Source organism: Montipora foliosa, chromosome 1 (genome assembly GCF_036669935.1).
Source record: "Montipora foliosa isolate CH-2021 chromosome 1, ASM3666993v2, whole genome shotgun sequence".
In the NCBI taxonomy this organism is placed as follows: Eukaryota; Metazoa; Cnidaria; class Anthozoa; order Scleractinia; family Acroporidae; genus Montipora; species Montipora foliosa.
In genome coordinates this window covers 35,419,177-35,441,676 of record NC_090869.1, presented here as the reverse complement: position 1 = coordinate 35,441,676, position 22,500 = coordinate 35,419,177, and the positions used below count along the sequence as shown (strand labels likewise).

General features: G+C 39.6%; 1 pseudogene; it reads left to right on the top strand.

Moving 5' to 3' along the window:
* LOC137997505 (uncharacterized) overlaps positions 1–22,500 on the top strand; it is a 52,888-nt pseudogene that overhangs the window by 15,947 nt on the left and 14,441 nt on the right.

Below are 22,500 nucleotides of genomic sequence, written 5' to 3'. Positions count from 1 at the left end.
TTGAAAGAATTGTTTCAGATTGGCATCACATTTGATGGTATTGCCGTTTCATCTTTACACGAAGCGTATTTAAATGTGAATTTAAGTAGTAAATTCAGTAGTTAAAAAGTAATTAATTCAATGTGAATACAGACCACACTTAAATGTGGTTGGAGCTATATCAGCACCAACTCTGGAAGAAGAATCAGATATAATCAAACCAAAAATCGATCAATCAGTAAGTTCTTATCGCGCTCAATTTGAAAATTTTTAACTTCGCAAGAAATAGAAATTACCCGAAATTTTTGGTTGGTCTAAAACACAGGTCACATTCCACAGGTTACTCGTTGCAGGCAAGAGATTTATAATCTCTTGTTGCACGTCATTGTTTTAACTTTTGGAAAGTAATCCTAGCCCTCAATTTGGCTAACCCTAGTCCTAATTAGGGTTTTAAGGTAAAACAATGACCTGCAACGAGTGACCTGTGGAATGTGACCTGTGTCTTAGACCCGCCTCGAAATTTTCCATTCCTTTTGGCATTTTATTCCGGCGAGGAAACCCTCATTGGCCGTTGGCCCTTTTGAGATCCGACCATTTTAGCAAACTGGTTCCATATACACCTTTACAACGGCAATTTTGGGTATACGCAAATGGATCACGAACCACATGTTTGGAAAAACAAATTGAAAAACTACAACAAAATTGGGGTTATTCCTGCGATTTTCGTAATTCTGCCGAATCTCACCTTCAAACCGCGTTTTGGCTTCCATCAACCAAATTTCCGAACATAGCTCGGAAGAAAGACTTCGCCTGACTCCGGACTCCGGAAAATGAATTGCAGAATACCATTATGATACTTTTTAGGGGTTCTTCCGCAAAATTTCATCGCTCTCCATCGGCGTCGAAAGTACCATGCTTCAATTGGTTTCGGCCTCTGGGGTTTCGGGTCAGCTCTCAAAACGGCTCTTGTCGCTTGAAGATGACATTCCGCAGAATTATGAAAATCGCAATAAGTAGAGTCAGGCTCTGACTTGATGAGTTAGTTCAAATGGTTTACGCCGCACATCCGGGGCGGGCAAGAGCAACTCTGGCAAAAATTCAGGGAATGCATCCAAACCGTTCACTTTCGTCTTGACCACAAAACTGAAATCCTGTTGCTTCTGTAGGTAAAGGATCACAGTTTACGTCATCAAATTATCCCTACGTTAATTCTGTGCACTTGCATAATTAACAATAATTAACGACATCATTGTTTCACAGCCGCATAGTAAAGCGACCTGATATTTTCTGTATAGCCCAAACAGAGCAACTAAGATATCCATCATGCTTCCATCATGGTTTCACCTGAACCCTTCCACAGGTCAACTGGTTGAAACATCTGCAGTTCCACACTCCAACATGTCCACACGCCCACATGCCCAGATGTCCACTCTTCCACATATCCACAGTCCGACACATCCACATCTCACGCAGGTCTAATATTCAATTTTCCTCAGGTTCACATGCCCACATGTCAACAGCATGTATTGTCCACATATCTGTAGGTCCACTGGGCCACACGTCACATGTACGCATGCCAACGAATAGTTACCCCTGTCCACAGGCCCACACATCCCCATCTCTTCAGGTCCATATGCCTGCATGTCCACACTTCCTCAGGCCCTCATTCCCACATGTCTACACTTCCTCAGGTCCACAAACCCACATGTCCACACTTCCAAAGGTCCAAAGGCCCACACTTCCTCAGGTCCACAAACCCACATGTCCACACTTCCAAAGGTCCACATTCCACATGTCTACACTTCCTAAGGTCCACAAACCCACATGTCCACGCTTCCAAAGATCCAAATGTCCACACTTCCTCAGGTCCACAAACCCACATGTCTACACTTCCAAAGGTCCACATGTCACACCTTCTCAGGTCCACATGCCCAAAGCTCCACATGAGTGTCCCATTGTCCACAACTTCAAAGGTCCACATGTCCACATGTCCACACTTCCAAAGGTCCACAGTTCCAGAGCATGTATTTTTGCACACATCCGTATGTCCACAGGTACACACATCCACATCTCCACAAGCCCACACGTCACTTTTGCATCAGTCAATAGACGAGTTCACGCTCTTGATTGCATCATGGGAAATCAGGGCAACATGGCGGGAAATTCAAAGGTTTGTATGGAAATTCAAAGCAAAATATACTGTACATGACTCTACTCTATAGGCTTTCGCCTTCATAAACCAGACAATTCAGTTCATGTTCACAACTGAGATGAACTAGATTTGGTATCCGTTCTTTAGAATTCCTAAATATTGCTTTTTTTATCTCCATACATTCTCTGTAATTTTGTGCCTTTGGAATTATAGGAAATGTATGACACAAACTCTTGTTAATAAATAATAATAATGATAATGATAATGATAATGATAATGATAATGATAATGATAATAAAATATTATATAGCGCCATCCTTAAAGTTCAAAAGCTATTAACAAGAGCATTACAATATATAAGACTAAAATAAAAATGGCGAAAGTTATAAAAATGTTTTTTTTAAGGAAAGTTATTAGTTTGTTTTTAACAAATGGACACTGAGGAGTTGTTCTTAATGTCAAACGGCAGAGTATTCCAGAGTGTGGGGGCTGCTACAGAGAAATATCTTGCACCGTATGATCTCAAATTAAAACGCGGAATACAAAGAAGATTCTTTGATGATGAACCTAGCTGACGACATGGAATGTAAGGTATAAGTAGATCACGAATGTACGAAGATGCCAGATTGTTAAGAGCCTTTTACGTGATGAGTAAAATTTTAAACATGATACGAAAATGAATCTGAAGCCAGTGAAGATTTAACAAAATAGGCGTAATGAGTTCATGTTTTCTCGAAAGAGTAATGAGACGAGCAGCAGCGTTCTGGAAGTGCTGTAACTTTTTTATTTGGTAATTCGGAAGGCCATAGAGTAAAGAATTGCAATGATCCAATTTTGAAGATATAAATGCGTGAACAAGCGTTTCGGTAGTGGTTGACAGGTACTTTCTTATATAGCTGTGTGTTGTTACGGAGATGATAAAAGGATGATTTGCAAATACTTGCAACATGATCGTTGAAATGAAAGTGATTGTCAAAAATGACACCAATATTTCTAGCTTTCTGTACAGAGCGGATGGTCTCTCATTGACAACAGAGATTTCTTGAAGGACTGATCTAGGTAGATGTTAAGCAGAGACCACCAGTAGTTCAGTCTTATCCTTGGTCAGTTTAAGACGGTTAACCAGCATCCAGTGATCAATCTCGTACACAACGCTCAATGTTAGACACAGCTAAAGCCCTATCCCCAGGTATAGTTGGCTGAAAGGACAATTAAAGTTGAGAACCATCACATGGCATAAAAATGGTAACTCAAGTTGAATTTCTTAACAATATCGGAAAGCGGAGAAGTATAAAGAAGGTACAAAATGGGTCCCAAAACTGAACCTTGTGGAACACCACAATGAAGAGCATGTTTCAAAGAAGCCCCATCATCAACGGACAAAAGGTGCATGCGACTGAACAGAAAAGATTGAAACCGTAATAACGGCTTGCCAGTGACTCCAAAGCGCTCTTGAAGACGAGAAAGAAGAATATGGTGATCAACCGTATGGAAAGATGCGGAGAGATCCGGAAGTAATAAAATAACTGTTCTACGGTTATCAATGGCTGTGAGGATGTCGTTATGCACACGAATAAGAGCCGGTTCTGTGCTGTGATACGGTTTATAGGCAAACTGAAATGTGTCGCACAGATTATTATTGTTAATGTAGGAAATCAGTTGGTTAGCAACAGACTTCTCAATTGCTTTGCTGATAAAAGTAAGATTAGAAACAGGACGTATGATCCAAGGAAGGCTTCTTAAGGAGAGGGCACTTGGCCAGATTGCAGCGAAGTATTAATAATTATGGAGATAAATGGTAGCAGTGTGTCCAGAGCGTTTCTTGTGGCGTAGCCATTAAGAGGGTCAAGACCGCTCGATTTGGAAGATAATTTCACTACACATTTGTGGACTTCATCAACGGTTACCGTATTAAACTCATCAAACGTATATGGAGAGACCCGGTTGACATCTTGAAGTGAGTGGATAGGAGCTGCAGCATCTAGGTCCACCCGTATTTTAGTTATCTTATCGGAAAAGAAATCAACAAACTTATTTGCGAGTTCCGAAGGCGAGTTACAGGGCGGATATGGTATAAAACACTTTCTATGCAACAGATTGTCAATTGTCTTAAAGAAAAATTTATAATCCCATTGGTTATCATTGATTAGTGAAGTGTAATAAGATTTCTTTGACGAACAAATTAAGTTGTTGACAGTACGGCATTGATCAATGACATCAATAAACAACTGGCGATCCACTGGAGGTTTGGTCCTTCGCCATCGCCGTTCCGATCTCCTGCGATGTTTTTTCAAGTTGTTAATTTCCATGGAATACCAAGGTGCAGCAGGACGCAGAGTAACAGTTTTTTTTTAACAGGAGCATGGATGTCAAGAATAGAGCTTACTTACTACAATAGCCATTCTCTCCAAATTTACAGCTAAATTTATTCTGCCGCAGCTTTGAGCATATATCTTCTGTAACTGCCAAAAGCACGAAAACTATCTAGTCGAGTCTTTCGAACACCACGTAATCCATGACAAACTTATATATTTATTTCCTGAGGTAATACAAGTAACGCGGGTTGAAACTGAAAAATAAAACGTTACAGCAAATACAATTAGTTACGTAAAGCAACAGGAAAACGATAAAAGACGATATAATGAACTAACCGAAAACGATGATACTTACATTGTTACGACCATAAACTTATACCAAGGATAACTAAAACTGCTTGAAGCGAACTAAAGACCGCCAAATAGCTAACTGCGCGTAGCGCGACTTCGATTACCGAGCAAAGAAGGACCAAAATGGCAAAAAACATAGGTTTATATACGAAGAAACTAAATTATGCAAAACGAGAAAACTGGAGGTGTAAATGGCAAGCAAAAGAAACGAACGTGCGAAAACTTTAAACAAAAAAGGGAAACAAGACACGCTAACGAGCAGGCTACGAAAAAGCTAATGAGCCGGAGAAACAAACTAATTTGACACAAACAGAACAACAATAAAGAAAAACACGCTAAGATCTTACATCTTCTGTTTTGGAAAATAAAAAACCCAAAATTGCATATCCTGAAAACTTTTCATCGTTTTGAACTTCCTTACAAACGTTTGAACTTCTCTCCATCTTGCCCTGATTACCCATGATGCACTCAAGAACGTGAACTCGTCTATATGCGCACACATGTCAACATATCCGCAGTTCTTTAGATCGTGAGCAGAGTACGGGAAAGTAAGTTGCTGTTGCGATTATTAGTTATTGCCCTTTCCTTTCTCGCAACACATTCTTCAAATCAGTGAAGAAAGAAAGTTACAACTATATACAGGAGGTTGTTAATGAGAACCATAACTTATGGGAACCAAGACAACAGTTTCTTTTGCCAATATTTTCTTGGCTAAAACTGAAACAGAAGTTCTAAGCTAAGCCGTCTCAAAACCTACAGTTTGGAAAACGCTACATTGACGATGTATTTTTCCTGTGGGACGTACGTAAACCGGACATAGAGACTTCATTCGAAAAAGCAAATTTACCGATGATCACCCTACGATTAAATGCAGAAATATCTGACACTGAAACTGTGTTTCTAGCTCTATTTCTCCAGGGGGCCCTCAAACGGATACGATGGGGTATCATTTTTGGTAGGATTTGTTGAATGCCGCCATTTTCTCCGATCGCTGTGAAATTTGGCGAGTTTTTGCTGGGGAGATATGGGGGAAATATGGCCCCAATTTCCCCAACAGAGGTCAATTATTTCTAATGCGATCGCTTCCATTGCCGTTAGCAACGAGTCGCAAATTTGACACTTTTATTGCATTATCATATTACGTATTGATCGCTAATCCGATTACTCCTAAAAATCCAAAAATATTTGTGCCTCATCAGTTATTTCTCAAATTTTGGTCCAAGAAAGCTGATAAAATGAGGAACATTTTTGTTGGTCATTAAAAAACTCGTAATTGACGTTAAAATGGCCAAATTTGTGTGGAAAACTGATTTTAGACCACTTTAATGTTTTTATTGTTAAGTTTTTTCTTTCAACTTTCTTTTTTATAAAATGTTGTTGTCCTATGTAAAGAAGTTACATGTTTTTGGAAAGCTTATTTTCGTAGCTTTAAAATGATGCATTTCTTTCCCCCTAACGGAAAATACCTTTTGAGAAAAAAAACATTTTTTTGGTGATGGCTGACTTCGCGCGGCCATATTTGGAAAGTACCGTGTAGAAAAAGAGTAGACTGACATAATAGTATACAAAGGCACAAGATCCAAGGATCAATTAATCCTTGATGGAAAAACACATTTTAAAACGGGAACCTTCCAATATACACATTAGTTTCACCTCTTGTCACCCGCCAGGCGTTAAAAACGGATTTGTCAAAAGTCAACCCCTACGAATCCTTACAACAAACTCCTCAAAGACACTTTTGAGAAAAATATTTTAAAATTTAAAAGACATTGTAGAACAGAGGGTAACCACGCAATTAGGTAGAAAAACTACTATCAGAAATCAAATTTACAAGGAAGCACTCAGTGCTTAAAGGAAATACCAAAACAAAAGAACGTATTTTAGTGTGGCACAACACCAGCCGTCAGTGTCAAACCCAGAAGAAGCTTTTCTCAGAAAATGACAGTTAATACAAAATCAACCCCTGCTTCGCCAAATTTAAACCATCTATCATTTCATACAAAAAGGGAGAATCCTTTAAGGATCTGCTCGTTAGAGCAAAGCTATAAAAGTTCTATACATGTGTTCACACAGGAAGTGAATCAGTGTGGTGTGTTACCCCTTGCATTTCTTTATAAGGTATCAAACCAAACCACAAAACTGCACCGTTAAAACCACATTGACGACATGACCAAAAGATGGCTTTCCCAAACAACCTGCTCGCCAAGAATACCAGAGTTCTACACTCAAACAAAAATTCACAAACCAACTCTTACAGGGAGACCAATCATCTCCAGTTGTGATAGGCCAACAGAGAGAATTTCATCTTTCACGGTTGACACATTGCTTCAACTCTAAGTCACAAAAGTCATACCTTAAAGACACAAATGATTTATAAACTTTATTGAAAGCACAAAGGTCAAAAACTGCGTATTCCTTGTATCGATGGATGTCACAGGCCTCTACACAAATATACCACAAAACGAGGGTATTGACGCGACAATTTTTACAAAGACAGCCCTCCCGTACCGACACACTAACTTCGAGAAATGCTTAAGCTAATTCTCAAAGAAAATTCTTTCCGATTCAATGGAAAGCATTCTCTTCACATTCACGGGACGGCTATAGGAACGAAAATAGCTGTTTCCTTTGCTAACATATTCATGGCAAAGTTTGAGACCGAAATCCTAAGCAAAACAGCCTTTAAACCTACAGTTTGGAAACACTACATTGACGACATCTTTTTCCTTTGGGACCTAAGTGAGCCCGGCATTGAGACTTTCATGGATCAAGCAAATTCACATCACTCAATTATAGAATTCAGGGCCGATATCTCTGACACTGAGACTGTGTTCCTAGATACGGTTATATACAAAGGCAACAGATTCAAGGAACAGTCGATCTTTGAAATCAAGACACATTTTATCCCAACTCAAACCTCCCAGTACACACATTTTACCTCGTGTCTTCCACCAAGTGTTAAAAATGGATTCGTGAAGGGCTAATGCTTAACAAAAAATTCCTCAGAGATTACTTTTAAAGAGGACATTTCAAATTTCAAGAAACACTTGCTGGACAGAGGCTACCCACGCAATCTAATAGAGAAAATCCTATCAGGAATATAATTTACAGGAAGGGCTACAGCGCTCAAACAGAACAACAAAAAATGAAAGAAATATTGCCTTTTGCAACACAATATCAACCATCAATATCTAACTTAAAAGAAGCCTTACTCAAAAAATGGCACCTAATACAAAATCAACTGTTACTTCGCCAGATATTCAAGCAACCACCTATCCTTTTATCTAAGAAAGGGAAATCCTTAAAGGATCTGCTCGTTAGTGCCAAAATATACATGTAAGAGTTTTCGAAATATGTCTCACACCGAAAGGGACTGTGCGGCTTGTCACTCCTTGCATTTTCTGTATATAGTTGTAACTTTCTTTCTTCAATTAGATGGAAAATGTGTTTGCTCAACAGCAACATTACTTCCCCGTACTTTGCTCACGATCAAAGGAACTGTGGATATGTGGACACGTGTGCGCATATTGACTCATGCACAAGGGACATGTGTACCTCTGGATGTGCACATGTAGATTGTAGATTTGTAGACCTGTAGACCTGTGGACCTGTGGACATACGGATGTGTGGACCAAATATGCTATGGACCTGTGAACCTTTGGAACTGTGGACATGTGGAAAAGTGGACCTTTGGAACAGTGGACTTGTGGGCATGTGGACCTTCGGAAGTGTGGACATGAAGGCATGTGGACCTGAGGAAGTGTGGACATGTGGGTACCGGTATGTGGACCTGACGAGGTGTGGGCATGTGAATCCGAGGACCGGAAGGAGTGTGTACATGTGGGCATGTGGACCTGAGGAGATGAGGATGTGTGGGCCTGTAGACAGGGGTACCTATTCGTTGGCATGTACACATATGCACATGTGACATGTGGACCTACAGATGTATGGACAGTACATGTTGTAGATATGTAGGCATGTGGACCTGAGGAGATTTGGATGTTAGGACCTGTGTGAGACGTGAATGTTGACCTAACCCTGTGTATATGTGGGCTTGTGGATATGTTGGAGTGTGGAACTGTAGACGTTTGAACCACTTGACCTGTGAAAGGGTTTAGGTGAAACCATGATGGAAACATGATGGATATCTTAGTTGCTCTGTTTGGGCTATACAGAAAATGTCAGATCTCTTCATGCGGCTGTGCAACAATGATGTTGTTAATTATTGTTAATTATGCAAGTGCACAGAATTAACGAAGGGATAGTTTGATGACGTAAACTGTGATCCTTTACCCACAGAAGCAACCTGAAATCCAGTTGGGGCAGTGATTTGAATTTATATAAAAATGGCTATTTTAGACTGTATGAAAAATCTACTTTCAGAGGAACACTGAAGGATGGCACACCAATAATTGCTGACTGTCACTCCGAAGGTGTGAATGTCAATAATAGGAATCGAAAACCGTAGTTTCACGTCTTTTTGCGTACGGTTTTCTTTTGTCCAGCGGATACGTTTTACCCATTGTTATCCTTTTTCTCATCATAATATAGAACACTATCTCCCCTTATAGCAGAATGTGCACCTACATAACTTAGCTCTCTCCAGAGATTACTGTCTTGGATAGCTCAGTTTAAATCATCTCACCATTTCAGTAGTGATGTTGTCGTACCTCCTTCTTAGCTGGGTTCCCTTGCTTCTTTTGCCAGCATTCATTCGTTTTCTCATGCTGGTCAATAAATGCCTCATGCGGATCTGAATAACATGCCCAGCATGACAGTCGGTTTTTCTTCATTTAAGCTTAACCCAGTCTCCCTTCTTAAAATAAGACGGTGGCCACACGATAGGAGTTTTACAAGAAAGTGGGTACTAAGCTCCAAACAATGGCGCCACGATCTCAACCTCGTTCCTGGGACTTTTCCTTCGCTTTGAAGTGGGGCCGGAAAAGTCCTGGGAACGAGGTTGAGATGATTCAGCGATTGTAGAGCCAGGCTGGACGGAACTGCACGAACAGGCTTTGGAACTCGTCCGAACTCTTTCGAACTTCATCCGTCTTTTACCATGATCTGGTGTTTGCAAGATCGGTTCCCTATAAGTTGGCAGGTATAGTGATAGTGAGAGCGTCCCCTTCCACCAACTTGACCCCGTTTGGATTCCCGAGTTCGCGATGTTTCTTCCATTCTCTGCTCCGATTTTCGACTGACAGATTATTAGGGATGATGGTTGAGAGAGCTTTGCTTATAAATGAGTAGCTTGTTCTAACCTAATTTGATCTAAAGAGTTCATCAGCTAGTTATTTTTATTTTCAATAAACGGTTTTTTTCTTTTTTCAGATGGCTGGCCACTGGCAGGGCGAATGGGAATGTTTGTGAAGCATATGACGTGCTATTTCCTGACGGTTACTGTGAGCACATCCTTGGTAACTCACCAGTGTTTGGAAAAACAAAGGAAGATTTATGGAACAACGAAAAAAAAATGCCGCGTTATGACTTGCTGAAAGTTTATTTAAAAATTTCCCGGCAAATTGACGTGCGCGAAAGCTGTCTTGCAGCGGTCGATGATATATATTGTCATAACTACTTTCCACGATGTTACATTTCTTCCTCGCCTCAGCCAGTTTGCAGAGAAGCATGCGAGGAAAAGTTCTTAAACGTGTGTGATCAAGAACTTAAAGTGGCGAAAACTTTTAATAGAGAAAATCTAGTGCTCGCATGGCCTTACTACTGGGATATCATAAACTGTGCAACTCTACCATATCGGTATCAAACAAGCAACTGTTACTATCCTGATGTGATACAAGGTTAGTACGTTCCAAGGGTCTTTCTTTTTCTTTTTACATAATCCAGAAGGAGTAGAGTGGAGGAGATGAAAAACTGCTCTACTCCACAAGCGTATTTCTTGCTTTCGCTTTGGCAAACTTGATTTACCTCAACGCGTTTCGCCAGTAGGCAATGACTCGAAAGATGCACTTCGCTTATCTCGTTGAGGAATTGTTTTCTACGACCATTTATAATGAGGACAGCTTGTCTTACTAGGTATTCTCTTCTAATCCAATCAATGCAATGTGCAATGAGCTCGATTACTTCAGAATACTAGTTGTTCTCTCCTAAAATGGAGACCAGACAGACTTCATTCAGTGATCTTTGCCCAAGCCACAGACAGGCTTTTGTGGACAACCCTCCGCGGGAACATTGTTTTCCTTTGATTTAGAGATTTCGTTACAATGAGAGTCAAAATTTTCTTTCTCTATTAACTTTGCGCACCAACTATCACAAGATGCTGTTGAGAATGTAAAAAGCATTTTTTTTCACTTACCACCACAATTATTATTTAATGGCTTTTATTTTTATGTCTTATTTAGAACAACTAAACATCCTAGAGAGTAAAGGTATGTCTGATTTCAATTGTATTCTCGTCTACTGCAAAACCTTACACCAAACCATAAATATTTCCAACTTACGAAACGAAATCTTCCCGTAAACGCGTTTACATGACCGTAACAAAAAATTGTAATTGTAATTGGTGATTGATTCTTTGTTAGAATGTTTCTATGGAAATGGGCGTGGTTACCATGGGAACAAAAGCACAACAGTTTCCGGATACAAATGTCAGTCATGGAATGCCACAACTCCTCGGGAACACAACATCACGGGATCGATTTATAAAGAAATCACAAATTGCACCAATTTGTGCCGTAATCCAGGGGGGTTCGGCTTGCATGGGCCCTGGTGTTTCACCACGAATGAGACCGTGCAATGGGAGTACTGTGGCGTGGCTAGATGCGCCAAAGAAGGTTAGTACCTTTAGAAACTCATGATTATGACTTTAAAGTTACAGGTCACATTTTCCTCCTCTAAATTCGTTTCCTCGCACCATTTATTTTAAGAATAAATTTTAAAAGAGGCACTACAATCAGCGTATCATTGAGGTTGAGCACGGCCCCTTCAGCCCCCTCGTGTTTACACCCTATGGCGAAAGTGGAAGGGAAGCTGAGCGCTTCTTAGCTGAGCTCGCACACAAAGTCTCTGTGAACAAACACATGAGCTACAGCACTGTGATTGGCTGGCTCAGAGCCAAACTCTCCTTCAACCTACTAAGATCAGCTCTGCTATGCATAAGAGGTTCAAGAGCATACAGGCAGGAGTTTAATGTTGATGTTACTGAAGCAATAACCTCTGAAGCAACTGGAAAGATCAGATAATTAACTGTATATACATATTACATATATATTTTCTTAATTTTAGTTGTACATAGATTGTTAAATTTTTGAAATCTTTTTAGGTGAAGTTTTAATAAAGTTTCCATTTTTATTTTAAGAATGACCCCTCTGGCAAAGATTTTTTACAAATTAGCCAATCAACATGTGTATCTCCAATCCCGTCATAAGCAAACATATATTGATGACACGGTACAAAGAGGTTTCATATTTAAGTTAACCGGAAGCTAAGAGAATGGGTAGGAGATATAAAAGTCTTCTTAGAAGTAAGGCATATGGGACCTGTTAGTGAAGACTTTGTTAGAATAACTGAAAAAGGAAAGCAGCATTCGCTCAACACGTACCAAGGGAAGGTCCAGTTTTATCATACCAGTCACCATTCCTTTTCACAGGACTTTCGTAAATTGGATTGATTTGTCTGTTATAGTAAAATGAGGCTTACAACACTAACAATGAACTCGAAATTTTCAATACCGCACTCGGTAACGCCTCGTGCGGTATTGAAATTTCTCGTTCATTGTTAGTGAACTTGTGCAGTTGAAATCCCGACAATTCACTCACTCGCTGAGTGCCTCAACGAGGGTGTGACATTCAGACCCTCCTTAACCTGTAACTACACGATTATGGAAATATCCGCCTGCGTAATGTAAATAACCCGCATCAGACAGGTCACATTGAAAACTATAAACAACGCACTGCTGATTTACAATTGGTGCTGTTTAGTGCACGAAACGCTTTTCATAAGAGCGTTAAAGCCAAATCTCAACATCAAATTACACTCCATTCCTGCGAAAGTATTTTTATAATCTTCGTACATTTGTTAATTCTTCGCGCCAAAAATCGCTTTAAATACTGTAATTTGCATCATCTGATATAATTTTTCCTTAATAATGGAGTCATGACTACTCCGAAACGTCGGATTTTATCTTTTTTGTATCGTTCGTTTGTACAGTTTTATGCTTAAAGAAATCTCTTTAAATACGAATGAAGCTATTGTTTTATTTATTAATTTATTCAACTTTCGTCGATCTTCTCATTTCATCAGCCCCATCATGTCCACCTTCTGACTTTCGTGGTCACAACTTGAGCTCAACAAGCATTCAGCTTAACTGGGAAGATGTTCCAAAGTCGTCAGTTAATGGAATACTCCTTGGGTTTCACGTAGCTTGCAATCTAGTCAACTGCTCAGAAGGACAAGTCATGGATTTGTCAAGCGAGAATCATAGCTGTGTGTTCAGAGGGCTTGAAAAATACACGAATTATAGCTGCTGTCTAAGGGCATATAACAACTTTGGAAACGGTTCGTGGAGTGAAGAACTCGTCATTTCAACTGACGAAGACGGTATGATGAATGGTTGATTGATGATGACTTGCTGATTGATGCACTATAGCTAAATGACCGAGCCACGGACTTAAACTGACTAACTAGGCTGACTAGGGGTGCTTTTTTTTTTTTGGAAAGTCCAGAAACGGATTTATGATCTTGGATCAATGGATTCTTCAGCGTCAAAAAAAACGCAAAATCCGAAAAAGGATTATTTTCCATGACAACGCAAAGAAAAAAACCCAGAGGAAACAAGAAAAAATAGCATTTTTAAAACTTAAAAGTTTGTTTTAGAGAAATTCTTCAATGAAAATGCCACCAGAAAAAAAATACCTTAGCGATCGATAAAAAGAAATGACGGAAAAAATGTTTTTTTAAGCTGTAGGAAAGGTGCTCACAATTGCTGTCAAAAAACTTTTAGTGTAATTTCTGGTATGAAATTTGCAGGAAACCTAGCTATTTTCGACTTATTCATGTCTTCGATCGCACGGTAAACATGGCGCGAGAAAAACATTTGGGCTAAACTGTCACGTAGGGAAGCTGTTGTGTATAATTTTTGCATGGAAAACCGCTTGTCAAAAGTACTTTTTTCAAATCCTTTCCCAAAAAAACGCTGAAGAGATGAATGAAAAAATCCGGATTTAGATTTAATCCGAAGTATCCTCCTCGAGTGTGGATACTTTGGATTCATGATCCCTTTTTGGATTTTGCCCAAAAAACGCAAAATCCGTTTTTTGATTCAAGAATCCGTTTTCGGATTTTCCCAAAAAAAAACGCACCCTAGCTGACTGGTTGTCTGGGGGACTGACTCACTGACTGACTGACTGACCGCGTAATCTTTAGCGTATTCTATGGTTTATCAATTGAAACAAATGACGGTGCCTATCTGATTGACAAACAACGTTAAATTGGTTGATCTCTATTGGAGTCACTGATTTTAACATCAATTTTAGAAGCGTTTCAGTCAACACAGTTGCACAGAGCAAGCCTTCTTTTTTTCAGGCTGCTGCGCAAATGTTAAGGGGGGTCATTTATTGTTACAGTTCCTTGCTATTTAAAACATTCCGTAACCGCAGATCATCATCAATGGTGGAAATTAAGTAAAGATTAGGTTTACTTATGGTGATTCCCTAGAAAAAGAACTTGTCATAGATTTCCATGAAACGTCGCACGTTGTAACATTTCAAGGAGATGATAAAAATTTAATAAAATAGGAAGTCAACGTGCCCGTTTCCATGTTACGAGGCTGACGAACACGGCTATTTAAGCCACTTTGAGAATTGCCGCGCGCATCCCCAATGTTGGATAAATATAGCTCGATTTTATACATGTAATCAATAATATAACGCAGAGCCTGGTGTAATTCTAAGGATAATTCACGTACGTACCTTAATAATGTATTTGAATGCCTTTGTGAGTACTTAACACTCCAAAAAGGATAAGTTAACTTGAGTGAGGGCTGTTCGAGCCGTAATGGCTCCTTCCGTACAATTTTACGAAATTGCCAAAAAAACTGGTCACGGATTTTTGCTGATTTTTTTACTACTCCACGAAGCCACTGTTCTCGGAAAAAGATATAAAATACCAAATGGGGTCACCGCATCCGTTCAGGAGAAAATAGCCATTCCTTGACGGATTTAGCCCGCGAATGAAAATCCGCCGACGTGCACGAGCTGATGCGCATGTCAATGACGCAAGAAATTATGCGCAGTAGGTTTGCGCAATGCAAAACCAGGGAATCACCTCAAGTCATCCTTCATGATCTGCGATTCCATCCATAGGCAGTCGAGGCACTGAATACATACAATAAGCTGGTTATCAACATTATTTACTCTTGTCCTCTGTAGTCCCCAGTGCTCCACCTGAAAGTTTGAAGGCGTGGAATCAAAGCTCAACTAGTTTATATGCAGAGTGGAGCCCAATCCCTTTCGGCAAACGTAATGGAAGAATACTGGGCTACATAGTTGAAATAAAATCTGCAGAAGAGAAAGGAGGGAGAGGTGAGATGAAAAACTTCACAAGGTCAAGAAAGGTCACATTCACCAGGCTTAAGAAGTACCACAAGTATATGGTCAAAGTTCGCGGCTTGACTCAGCGTGGAGAAGGGCCAGTAAAAGATGTAACTGCTCAAACAGACGAAGATGGTAACTATGTGCACTTTGCTACTTTGAAAACGAAATATTACCTGTCCTTTTTTTCAGAGAGCCTGACCGCTACTCATTGACGTGTAAGATGCCAACCTATATAGAGAGGATATTACACAGTGGAGAGAAGATATAATTTTTATGTTTGAGTGGCCAGAACAATATCTATCGCTGTGGTTACTCGTAAGATATTGTTCTTGTCACGAGAACATAAAATTCATATCTTCGAGCTAACGTGTAATTTTCTTTTTATTACTGGATTGCCAGTATGGCAATCCCAGTCGGAAAATGAGTAATATTTCTCTGTTTTTTATCATCGCGCAGAATGCCTGGGCATCATGCATAATTCATAATCACTGAAGCGGCAAATTCGAATGCGATCGCGCTCTGAAGAGCCAAAAATTAGAGAAGAATGGGCCGAAACTAGGCAACTAGGGTTCACAAAATTCTTTTTCCCGAGTCTCAGAAATGATAATTTCAAGTTTCACGCACGGCTTCTTGAAAGTCAAGGATTAGTCTACAATTTGCACTAAAAAAGAATGAAATTGAGAAAGTAGTAGTTTTACGTTTTTCCACTTGAATTTTGCAAATTTTCGTATAGACAGTAATTTTGGAGACCAATTTTGGGAAAACTAACATACCTGCTAGACTTTCACGCACAGGAAATGGCAGATGAGTATGTCCTTGAAAAGAATCCGTTTTAATTTCGAAAATTGGTCACGACGAACCTTTACGTTATTCAGTTTGAAATTTATTAGTCGTAGTTTCATTTGAAAATGGCGCGTTTAGAGCTGGCGAGCTATTGTTTTCAGCCCAAAAGCCTGTCACTTCCCTGCTAAGTGGTGTATTTGTGCATAGAGTCTTCTGTGCGTATTTTGTTAAGTTTGAGAGGGTTGGGGTAATGCATAGATTTCTCTGGTGCACACAGGAAAACATTCAATTAACTTTCAAAGGCGTCGAAAGTCATTGTAAAGCGAATGGCGTTTTAGTGCATCTTTAAACAAAGTATACCCTTATGAAGCTCAAGAATGAAAAGTCAATTGGATAAACAAGACAGGAGATGAAAAATAAATATCTACAATCTAATATTTTGCCAAGTGTGATGTTATGTACAACACTGAAACCAAATGGAAAATTCTCTGATAACTTATGGGTTCAACAAAGACAGAGAAGAAATCGAACACCTTAAGTGGATCTGTGATCTCTGTTGTCTGGCTATTTGTATTTATCTGTACTCAACCCTGCACAGTCTTCTGGTAACAATTGGAAATTTGACTAATTCTTGTTAACCTTCAATGGCGTAGAAAATCATTGTAACGCGAATGGCGTTTTAGTGGATCTTTACAAAAATATACCCTCATGGAGCTCAAGAATGGAAAGTCAATTGGATGAACAAGACAGGCGGTGAAAAATAAATATCTGGATTCTTTAGAGCGACGAGTAATGGTTTTCGACAACATTTTCATTTTTCGCCGTTGGATATCAAGTGAGCTTTGTTTCTAGTATTTTACTAACTTGGTATTGTATACAACACTGAAATCAAATGGTAACTTTTTTATGTATTTAACAAACATTGAAGGAAGCGAACGCTTTGAATGCATCACACTGTTTACTGAAGTTGCATCTAAGTTGTCTGGCAATTTACATTTATTTTGTACTCAACTCTGCAAAGGTGAAAAAAATTGGACATGTGACAGTGAAGAATTATTTGAATGAAAGCTTGTTGTCTCTTTTGTGCTTCATTATTTACGGTCAATGTTCTTTCGAAAAGGGTTTGATGTGAACTGTCAGAAATTGATTTAATTGCATATGCTTTCTGACACGGATTGTGTGTCTTGTTTTTGCCTCTAATAGCAAATATGTTGTTTGTTTCAATAAATTATTCGCTGGAAAAGGTTTTTGTGAGATTTCCAGCCTTTCTGAATTTATCATGTTGTGTAATTTTCGAGCTTAACAAAAGTGGCATACGTGAGTTGAAATGTGATACGCGAGGATTTATGTGGTAGTGCACTGTTAGCAGCGCGTGCATAAGTCACGAAAATAAAAAGGTCTGTCGGAAGCGTGCTTGAGTTTCAACAAAATGAGCTCCAAAATCAGCAGAAAATTGTGACGCTGGTGAATAATAAAGTTGCTGCTATTTCTAAAACGATGGAAGTACCTGGTGATAAATAACCTCGTCTTGGAGAGTAAATTTTTGACTTTGCAGAAAAACTGGTCAACCTCAAAGAGTTAGGCGATTGTGATCTTTGTGTTGAATTCGCTCATTTCTTGTCAAACTTTATAACACTTGAAAGAAAAACAAAATTAACAAAAAGAAAAACCCGGTATCTTGCGTCACTGTTTCGCGAGTAAACACGCCGCGATAACTTGATCACGGTGATTTACTTGTGCAGCAAAAGTACAATAAAAAAAATTGAACTTAGCAAAAATCTTCCAAAATGTTTTTCGCTGATGGTAACTTTTTATATTCGCGGTTCAAAATTAATGTTGTTTTCATGTCGTAAATTTTGTTGCTCATGGCAAAATATTTTATTCTCGATCGACCGTCCTGAAAACTTCCTTCTGTTCTTCCTAAAAACTGTGTATCAATATTTATTTACTTTTGCATCAATATTTTGTTTTGCATAAAGCAAGCAAAAAAAATCTGTGCCTTGCTTAGTTCGTTAAAATAGAATTTTTGGTCCTATGCTTCTGTTTCAAGGGTAGTATATTTTTTAGGTCACCCATCCAGATACTAACCCCGTCGGACACGGGACTGTACTGAGCTTTTGTATTACAAAGCTGTTTCTCGTTTAAGTGATGTGAGCATGGTTTTTGTATTATTCAAGCGTACGCAAATACTTACTGCACGCCTATCCTTTCCAAAGTTCCAGACCACCCTCCACTAGACATATCAGCAATTACGATAGGATCTGCGGTACTGCTCGAATGGAACCCAGTGCCCCCGGAACACACACCAATGGGAAGGTGCTTGACTATAAAGTGCTCTACGGTGACGTAAACGGCACAACACGTGGGAAAAGTACTGTTTCTGCAGGGACAACCTTTCAGAAAATCGAAGGATTAACAGCCAACTCGAACTACAGTTTTCAAATACTTGCGTTCACTGCAAAGGGTGATGGCGCAACGAGTGCGCCATATTATGTGAAAACTCCCGCAGGTAAAGTAGGCTTTTATCTTAGCTAATTAATGTTTTCCTTCCATTCATACGGGCAACGAACCGCTGAAGTACGGTTTCCAGCGGCAGATTGGCATTCTGATAAAGAGCGAGTTTGCTCGGCATGGTGGCAGATGACACAGCATGTGTGTTCCTGTCGCATGCCTGACACCAATAAAATCTCTTGATTATAAGAATGTATGACTCTCTCTTCGCGAAAAAGTGGAGAAATCTTTCGAGCTGCTAGTCGGGATTTCTCCGTTCTTGCATTCCATAGTAGTAATGATTATATTAAAGCTTGTCTTAACACAGCAACATTAGTTGTGGGCACAACACATTCAATTTTTGTAGTTTGCAATTGCTCCATGATTTCATAGGCCTGTCCCGATTGTGTTGGGCAATCTGAACATTTTTTCGATTTTGGCGCAAAATTTGAACATTTTTTACAGTTTGGGAAAAGAAGCATTTGAACTCTTTATTCTGGGCTAGTTCCGAGTAATATTTTGTCTTGAGAAACAATTTTCAGTAAACCGAAGTTCTTTAACTAGTGATCGTGAAATTGAGGAGCTTAGGAGCAGGGCTGGGGAACTGGTGAGAGCACTCGCCTCCCACCACTCACGACGTTCATTGTGAATTGCTGGATATGGCCATTGTGCTCTTTTAGACAATGACTCCATAAAGGCGAGTTCTGTTCTTTCTCGTGTAATAACTTCATGTGTTCTTTTCCTCTCGTGTAGGCGTTGCGGGCTGTTTCCCCACAGTATTTGCTGTTACAATTGTTGCACTTTATTTCATACACAATGTTGTTCCTCGAGCAATCACCTTTCCCTCTTGATGTGCATACGAAACAGTCTTCACGTCTACAGTTTCTCTCTTTCATGGGGTTGGATCTTTGTATAAGGGACGTGATCGAAATTCCATTCTTCTGAACCACCTTTATCTAAGTGTCGATTTATTGATCTCTTGCTGTATCGTTTTCTTTAGCTCTCCATTGGGTGTGGCAGGGATGAACAGTACTGAATCGTAGTTTCCTTTCCCATACCACTCTTGTGCCTTTGATCTTTCCTTTCTTTCCCTTTCTCTCCTCTTCCATTCTCTTGGTCGGTGAAGGGGTCTCTCTCCAGTCCTATCTTTCTCTAATAGGGTGTGGTATGCTGACAGGGCTGACTTGACGACTTGATGTCTGAAGGCTTTATCATATCCTGAATATTGCATCTTCAGTGTGGTGTTTGACGCATGCTCAGTTATTCTTTGCCACAGTAGGCTTGGGCTACAATTCAGGAATACTCTTAGTAGTTCTTGGGTCATGACGGCGCGTTTAATTGACCACGGAAGTGCAGAGTTGGCGGGTACAACTGATTTCGATGAGACCTCCTTCGCGTAGAACTCGTGCATGATCAGATGTCTTTGGTTGCTCATATCCTCTTCTAACCACACCTTCAGGTCTAGGATAGGCATCTTGCCGTCTTTGTGGTTTGAGGGAATGTCTATTTCCAGCTGGATCGACGGATGAATATCATTGGCGATTTGTTGCAGTGTTTCCATTGTGTGTTTGTCTTTCGGTTCTGTGCGGTTGTTATCATGATTCTGCATGGTTACAATACGTCCGTCGTTGTATGTGGTGCCTGCACTTAGGGATTTCACAACAATGTTAATGTCGTCTACGTACCGTTTGTACATAAACATTTCTATGTGTAGTTGTTCAAGTCTCTTGAGAAAGGTCTTGTCCCACCATTTCATGAAGATTTGGGCTAGTACGCCAGTTAATTTCATTCCAATTGGTCCTCCTTTTGCTTGTTTATAGATCTTGTTGTCAAACGTGTAAATGTGGTTTTTCATGACAAATAGGAGGGCCACTTTGATGACTTCTGTGAGTAATGTCAAGCATTCTGATGCTGAGGGTGTTCTGCTCGTTGGATTCCACGGTGCAAAACGTTTCTCTGGTTTCTCTTTGCGTCCACTTCCGGTTATTGTCGGGGCTCAACCTCAGCATCAACACAACAGCATCATCAGGGTCACCCTCAGCATCAACACCCAACTCTGCACTTCCGTGGTCAATTAAACGCGCCGTCATGACCCAAGAACTACTAAGAGTATTCCTGAATTGTAGCCCAAGCCTACCGTGGCAAAGAATAACTGAGCATGCGTCAAACACCACACTGAAGATGCAGTATTCAGGATATGATAAAGCCTTCAGACATCAAGTCGTCAAGTCAGCCCTGTCAGCATACCACACCCTATTAGAGAAAGATAGGAATGGAGAGAGACCCCTTCACCGACCAAGAGAATGGAAGAGGAGAGAAAGGGAAAGAAAGAAAAGATCAAAGGCACAAGAGTGGTATGGGAAAGGAAACTACGATTCAGTACTGTTCATCCCTGCCACACCCAATGGAGAGCTAAAGAAAACGATACAGCAAGAGATCAATAAATCGATACTTAGATAAAGGTGGTTCAGAAGAATGGAATTTCGATCACGTCCCTTATACAAAGATCCAACCCCATGAAAGAGAGAAACTGTAGACGTGAAGACTGTTTCGTATGCACATCAAGAGGGAAAGGTGATTGCTCGAGGAACAACATTGTGTATGAAATAAAGTGCAACAATTGTAACAGCAAATACTGTGGGGAAACAGCCCGCAACGCCTACACGAGAGGAAAAGAACACATGAAGTTATTACACGAGAAAGAACAGAACTCGCCTTTATGGAGTCATTGTCTAAAAGAGCACAATGGCCATATCCAGCAATTCGCAATGAACGTCGTGAGAACTTTTCACCGAGACACAATGATGAGACAAATAACAGAAGAAATACATATCAGAAAAATCCCAGAAAGAAAGAGTATGAATTCGAACGCGAAAGAAGAATGGAATACCATGTATTTACCGCACGCAAGAATTGAAAAGGATTAATTGACATTCAAACACCTGCAATTAACGTTCTGCCTCCCATGGGAGACCATGTAGATCTTATGGAAATACAAGTACAAATCCAGAAACCTAAACAATATTAAGAACTGAAGAGGCCGGGAAGGCGAAACGTTTTGAAGTTTAGAATTTAACTAATTAATAACACGCTCGATACGTGGCAAAGGTTTTACAATACAACAGTATACAGCGTACAGCATAGAATAATGTCGATATCCAACTTTGCCTATGCAAGAATCAAAGATCTGTCTAAGTTATAATGTGGAGTCGTACAGCTACAATTGTAGTTTTCGAGAAAATCGTCTTTAAATGTCCGGTTTCCAGTCACCCCTCCAGGAGCTCGGTCACTATATTTAGCATCTTCCCCTGATTTGCAGTTATTTGTTGGGTAAAATTAAATTTGACATCAATTGTAGTGAGTGACTAACACTTCAGAAGAGACATTCCGTTGCTTTAATTTCACAGATTTCAAAATCTTTATCCTCTTCTTCGGATAACTGTAGTAAGCCACCTTAAATAAAGTTCCTTATCCCTTATGATCATTCAACACACAAAGACATACATGGTGGAAATGAGTCTGAAGTAAATTAATTTGAAACCACAAAGTCTTCTACAGTTCGATAGCATTAATGTTTTATTTTTCTGAACATTTATAAACAACGGAAGACTAATTCTTTGGTAAAAAATAGGCATACTGATAAAAATCTCGAAGGAGATGTTTCCATATTATAGCACCTGTTGAAAACTGTTTGAGCACTTCTTTTTGTTTGCTATTTTGCGGTTTCCATTATCCCGCGATTAAAACTTTTTCGCCTATTAATATTTTTTCACACTTAAGTTATCCAAAGTACATTTCCTTTTTTCATCGTTGCGTGTTGATAAAAAAAATTGCAACTTGTATGATTTTATTATTAATTGGATTGCTGTGGTCCTTATTG